Below are 7,152 nucleotides of genomic sequence, written 5' to 3'. Positions count from 1 at the left end.
CCTCTTGGAAGGGTGGAAATTGCACACTGCAGTGACAGCCCTAAAAACCATCAAGACATGTGACACTTTGCAGCCTGAACAAGTGCTCTGAGCATTTATTTCATTTTCTAGGGCTGAGAGAAGCAGCTTCCAATTAGTCATTCCTGTCCTTCAGGACACCCCATCCGTATCTGAGATCAAATGAGCAAAACACCAAAGACTTCAGGGCTCCCTTCTCCCCACTGCCAGGTACATCAGCAATAAGCATCACTTGCTCCTCTCTCCTCATTTAGAACTAGATCTTAGCCCTCCAGTTACAACCAGAAACCCTTTCCTGCCTTTTCAAAAAGCTACCAGGCACCCTGACTGTGCTACCAGTAGTGCCAAAAAGGACATCTGCTGATTTGATGGACAAGCTATGGTTAAGAGTCATCTGAAATCTGAACAGCCTGTCAAGAGGAAGGAGCTGACAGCATTTTGTTGACACATTTCCTCAAAGTAATGTGCGGTCTTAGAGATTTGATTTTGAAATACTCTGCATTTGAAAGTTGCCAAGTGATAAGATGTCATTTGCACTGAAACTCCATTTCATCAGCTTCTCATCAGCTTGAGCAAACTAGAAGGAAGGAGTTTAGATAATTTTTAATTATGGTGGCAGGGTAATTATGGAAGTTTAGCCACTGGAGTAGAATGCTCTCAAAGAAAAGCTGTTTTATTGATTGATTGGCTATATCTGGTAGCATATATAAAAACTATAAAATAACATTAAATTATTCTTCTTGCAGTAGCTAGTCTTTTAACACTTCTCATTTAACACACTCCATTAAAAAACAGAACATAAATCCCAGATAAAATAACAGAACTCCAATCAGTAATCACCATTGGATTTGTCCAAAAAATAGAGCTTCAGGTCTGAGCCTGGACTGTAGATGTGACTGGGATTTCTGCCATTTCAGTGCCACTGGAATGGGTTCAGACTTGGGGTTGGTGAGTTACACTAATAATGATAATGAATGATAATTTCTATCAGGCAGCCTGGGTTAGCAGGGAAAGCTGTCACATTCTTTTATGTACCTGACATTGTGCTGAGAAATTGCTATCGCTGAACAAGCTGACTGAGGGCAAGTGTGATAAAAGAAAATGTCAAACTGAATCCAAACTATTTTCTTATTCTCCCACTTCACCTTCCTTTTTTAGACCGTGCTTAACCCCTTGGATTTTATTTTCAGACCACAGCATTTCCTAGTCCAAACACCCTTGCCATTTCTCAAACCACTCCCATAATTTCTTTCAATTCTGAAAATGGAGCAGGAAACTTCTTAGAAGAGTCACAAGGGACAGGGCATAAATACTGAAGCCAGTATTTATTTATTTATTGGAAGTGATTTTAGTGATGGGTGCACCACACCCAGTAACCCAAATCTATCAGGAAAGGCTGTTCAGCATTTTAAGACTGCTGGGTTTCTCTAAGTGCCCCGAATAGGGCATTTTAAAAATAAGGCCACAAAATTCCTAAGGGCATTAAAGTATTTTAGAGAATGCCCAGTGGCCACATGCATTGAGTTTGCTCTGCACATTTTCAAAATTTGACTTCATATCACCTTCTTTATTGATTTCTGTGTGAAAGGAGAAATCAAGTGAAGCATCTGTTTCCTTCTTCAGGACAAAGTCCCGGCAGGAGGAATACAACATTCATTTTTTGGAAAGCCTTAGCTGAAGGGCTTTTATTCTTTAGGTATATGAAAAGATCATTTCTCAGAGGGCACAGATGAGATTTCAAAACCAGCAGCACTGGCTTCTCAGACAACAATGAACACCCTCAGGTACCCCAGGCACTCAGTGCCTCTTACAGACTTACCTTTGCAAAGCCAGGCACAAATGGAGCTTCCACATCTAAAACCTGCAGCTGAACAACTTGGAGGTGAAATGCCAGTATCTAGAGAAAGCAAAAGGCTTAACAGTGCTGGAGTACCTTACTCAATGCCCAGGTACAATGATAAGGATACCAAAAAAAAAAAAAACCAAAAAGAAAAAGAATACTAACCATTATCAGGTGTTCTCCCATTAAGCAAAGAGCAAGCAGGGAAAATTTCTCACATTTGTACACAGAACATGCACCTAGCAAGACAGGAAAATAGTAATAATAACAATAACAATAATAATAATACACCTCCTCACTTTCCGTAATATTGCCGGGCCTGGCATTTTATACCCGGGCCTAGCGTAATATAGCCTGATCTCTTAAATGCTTACCTAATTTCTTAAATTCAAACTCATGGAGATACTCCATGGGCAAAAGGGAAATATATGTGAATTCTGATTCAAAACTAATATTCATTGTTACTCATAAGAACTTACAAAACATCCCAGATATTTTATATGTTTACATGGGCAGGAATCTCATCAGACACAACTAGAATTAACTTGTTGGTCTCACATGATGCTTTTGATCACTGTAGCTTTAAGGAGTGTGTTTGCATTTCTGCTCAACTGAACACTTAATAAAAACTGAAAGAAAATGTTGCTTGCTATGCCAGTCTCACTAGAATGGGATCTACAGTGATAAAATTTCCATTATGTTCAAAGTCATCAGCAGTCAGTCAGTGGGACAGAAGAACAGGGAGCTGCATTTTTAAACAACATGTCTAGGTTATTTCTTTTTGTCTTTAGTGCAGACTTGGTGCACAACAGGTAAGATAATAAGTGTGGTTTCAGCATCACATACAAACCTGGCCTTGGATCTGCAGAAATACAAAAAATAAACATCTGGTTAATCAACTTTAAACTAAATAACCCTATGTCTTTTAAAAATTAACAACAGCACTAAAATATCATTCAAGTTTGATTATACTGTAACATTCAAAATTGGGTGAACTTTTCCAAAATGGGGTGAATATTTGTGCATGACTCATGAAAGCCCTGCAAATCCCAGCCAGCTCCGGAAAGGGTGACACAGCTCCACCAGCATCTCGCCTCTGCCATAATGAGCTTTAATTATGTAATTATTTCACACTTGAAGTGATTTGCACATGTTGTTCGTGATCCTAGAAGCCATAAGTAGTAACATATGAGAAATTATGAGGCTCTATCCTCAAAGCTAGATGTCTGCAAGTAGCAGGAACAACAGAAAATCCTTAGAAATCTTGTTAGAGCTGAAACATCATTTCCCTGCAAGATCATAACAATTGTTACCCAGCTCAATCTTGCACTTTTTGGATATTCTCTTTTATCAGGATGCACCCCTGCTGAGGCCTGAGCTAGATCAGCTCTCCACGATCAGATAGACTGAACTGCTCAGATTTAAATTTGTGTTACTGAAACTGGAAGGGGATAGACAGCAGAACATAATTTGAGGTTTAACAACGAATAGAAAACAAGGAGATGCTTTTCATTGCATTAGGCATATTAAAGACTGAAGATTTACTGCACACACACACTCTCTGGAAATGATCAGTTATTCTACCTAGGTTAAAAAAACCTGCAATTGTCTTTGCAAAACAAATCATTAGATTTGCATACAATCATACTGTGTAGCCACATGAAAATAAATTATATTTTCTGCTTGCATTTCTATTGCAGATTTAATTGATGTAACAGTGCAGAAAACTGAGACAAAATTTTATTTCTTCTGCCTTTTAATTACCATCTGCTAACATAAGATTACATTTCTTAAAGTGACTGGGTCTACCTGCCAGCTGAATTTTTCGCCTGATTTCCTCAAGCTCTGGCAGCTGCCTTCATTATTGGTGAAAATGGCATGGCAAAGCTAGCATGAAAAATGAGGCTAAGCACCTGTCACTTCATTTTTCTGCAAAGAAACAAAGAAAACACATGAAGCTCTCTGCTCTGCACCATCTATACTCAGCAACAATTTGCTGCAAATAGAATAAAGCATCAGTTTGTTCTTCCAGAGAGGAAGAAGCATGACATATAAAAGCACCTCTAGCAAACTTACATTTTTATGATAATCAGAAAAGATAAATCTCTGAATAAACAGTGCAAGGAAATAAAACAAAGAAAGTGTGCTGCTATAAATAGAATCATTCCCTAAATACCAGCTATTTGGTGATAAGAGCTTTACTACTGAACTTCACCTAACAAGCTGCAGTCAAGCCTCTGATTATTTCCCTCTACAGCACAAAGAGCCTCCAATTACAGCATGAATCAGCCAGGTACTAAGCACATTAGGCCCATGAGTAATCTCACTGCAATCACAAGTGTTTGGATGCTCCAATATTTTCTAGAATTGAGCCCTTGATCCCTATGAAAGATGGATAAGACCTGATGGGTTTCAAGCCAGTGCCTGCTGGAAAAGGGAACCATTACATCAGAACCAGTTGTTTGAACATCCTTGGAAACCTGCCAGCTTTTATGAGTGGGAGAACTCACCTGAAAAGAACCCAAGAATGGAAACTATGGAGGAGGGCAAAGAAAAAGGCATAAAAAGCACATTATACCAGCTTGTTTCTATTGAATTTTCTGCTTCATCACAAAATAAGTGTGGCTATGTCAGCTGCTCTTTTCCAAAAGCAAAATAACCAGATCAGGATGCCTGGAGCAGTGCTAAAACCTAAAACCAGAGCTGGATCCCCTGTTTTCTTCAAGCTCAGAGTGAATATTTTGGCCAATTTGTGCCAGGTCTTATCTGCACCCTCCCCAAAGTACAGAGCTACAGCAGGGACTCTGATTGCCTGAGAGGGAAAAGAGTGAATCCATGAGATAATTCCTTCAAACAAGTGCTAAACTAAGGAGTATGAGCAGATTCTGCTATGACTGAGTCACAACCTGGTTTTTCCAATGTGTGGAACATCTAGAATCACCTACCACCTTGAAGAAACTTTATCTCCACTAAAACACCCCAATTATGAGCTGTGATGGCTCTTAAGAAATACACTGCACAACCAAAAGGAACATGTAGCTACAGAACGTTCTGAAGTAATGCGAATTTTCTGGCCATGAGTTACCTCTGTGGTATAACAATACCAGGAACTAAATTGTGACACAAGATGTTGCTGATTTTTCTTGAAGATAACTTTCTGCCAGGCAGGATGCAGAGAGCAGCGCTGCCCACTTTGCACAGTGACAGTTGAATCTTGCAAATGATAAAAAAGTAAAATAAAATAAAATATATAGATTTTATGTTTCTGCAATTGTGTTTTCTAATGTGTTTTTTCTCCATCCATTGTCTTATTTTCTGCCAAATTTTGAGGGAGCATCTGGAGATGATTTTGCTGAAGTGTGGCAGGAACCATGAACAACCCTAATTTTACAAATGGTCCAGAAGCTGCCTAAAGGAAAGGCTTCAAGTTATCAAATGCTGAAGTTTGTTTATACAAGGTCACAAAAAACCTGTGATGCATTTAAATATAATCTAATCCTTTTATAGAATTCTCAAAGTAGTTTTTTCAATCAGAAAGACCCTCATTGCTCCCATTTTAAACTCTATTACAGTCTCTTCTTTTTTGCCCCCTAGCAGAGGCATATGAAACAAAGCTTTGTATTATGCAGATACTTGTCTTTGCTTCATGAAGTTACTGTAGTCATCCTCCAATCCAAATGATCCATGAGAAGCCAAATCACCAACTTTAAACAAAAGTTTGAAGCTATATCCAAAACATGTCCAAAATACTCACTCTGTGAGATTCAGTTTTTATACAAAACTGAAGTCCTGTTTTCCTTTGGAAATGAATATGCACATGTCCAAAAATTGAATTTCTTTCCTTCTGCTTTGCCAAAAGAAAGATTTTTAGGAGGAAAAGCCATGAAGAGATCTGAAATTTCAGTCATTCTGGAATGAATCGAAGAGTTTAGGGGGTAAATATATACTTTATTTCATCCATATTTATGGAATGATAATTGAAATTTTTTGCATGACAATCTTTGATGAAATTCACTTGAGCATCTAGTGGGAACTGTGGGGAGCCTTATTGGTTTAATTATTTTTAAAGACACTTCTAAATTTTGTGAGACAGTGACTGAAATATCACACCAATTTCCCAAGAAATCCTTAGCAGTGCATTTTAGCACTTAGAGCAGTGAAGAGTTCAGGTCAGGGTCAGATAACAGCAATGCTGTGTGGGCTCCTGTTATCTTCACTTGCATTGCCATCTCTTATAATTAGTGTGTTAAAACACACATTCTAATGCTTGCAACAAAAAGAAAAATTACATTTGTTAGCAAGTGCCAGGCTGCTCATCCAATGCAGTGATGAATGGAGCTGGGCCATGTAGGGACCTTGTCCATCACACATTTCTTGCAACAGAAGCAGGATTTGGTCACTGCTTGGGGTGAGAAATTGGGAAATACAGATGTTGCAGGAGTTCAGTAGGTGGCAGCCTTCCCTTGGAGTTGGTGTAGAATCAAAGCACCACGGGTGCTGGACCCAGAGATGTTCTGGGAGGAGGGAGATGCTGAACAGAGAATTTCACCACACGAGGTCAAAGAGGCCAAAGTATCTCCAAAGTATCTCTCCCAGATGATCAGGAGCAATCCAGCCCTGTCCAAGCTGCCTTTCTGGGGGGCACAGCCCAGCACATTTCCTCCTGCCCCTTCAGCAGGGTAGGGAATTGGGTGGTTTGTGCTGGTGGTTTTGGTGTTCAAACCAGGACAATATCAGCACATTGCTCCCAGAGCATGACACCACTTCCACAGCTCCAAGGCTCACTAGATTAAAGCTTTAATGAAAAGAAATATTTGTCACAGCTATTCCTCATGACTAAATACATCCCTGGGTGTATTCTTTAACTTTTCCCTTTTGCCCTTACTCCTATTAGTTTTAATAATGAAAGGAAAATAAAATAAAAATTTTTTAAGCCTACCCCAACCTTTTTATGTTTTATTTTTTTTTAAACAGTCTACATTATTTTAAAGATCTGGCAAATAAAAAGCATGCTTTTCAGAAAGACATACAAAAAAATTCGAACTTGTGCCACCACATACCAAGACTGAAATATGCAATTAGAAATGCACATGGATTTTTAAGGTGCTCTTACACATTAAATAAGTTATGCACCATTGGCTAAATAACCACCTATCCTATGGCTTCTGCCAATCTTTTAGCCAATTTCAATATGGCAGCTTTTGATCTGTAGACTTACATTCAGAAACCCTCAGCCTTCATGTATAAAGCAATAAGCTTAGTAAACAGTCATTTAAGCCTTGATTCTTAAAAAA

This window comes from Melospiza melodia, chromosome 15 (assembly GCF_035770615.1).
Source record: "Melospiza melodia melodia isolate bMelMel2 chromosome 15, bMelMel2.pri, whole genome shotgun sequence".
In the NCBI taxonomy this organism is placed as follows: Eukaryota; Metazoa; Chordata; class Aves; order Passeriformes; family Passerellidae; genus Melospiza; species Melospiza melodia.
Note: the sequence above shows the minus strand (reverse complement) of the source record.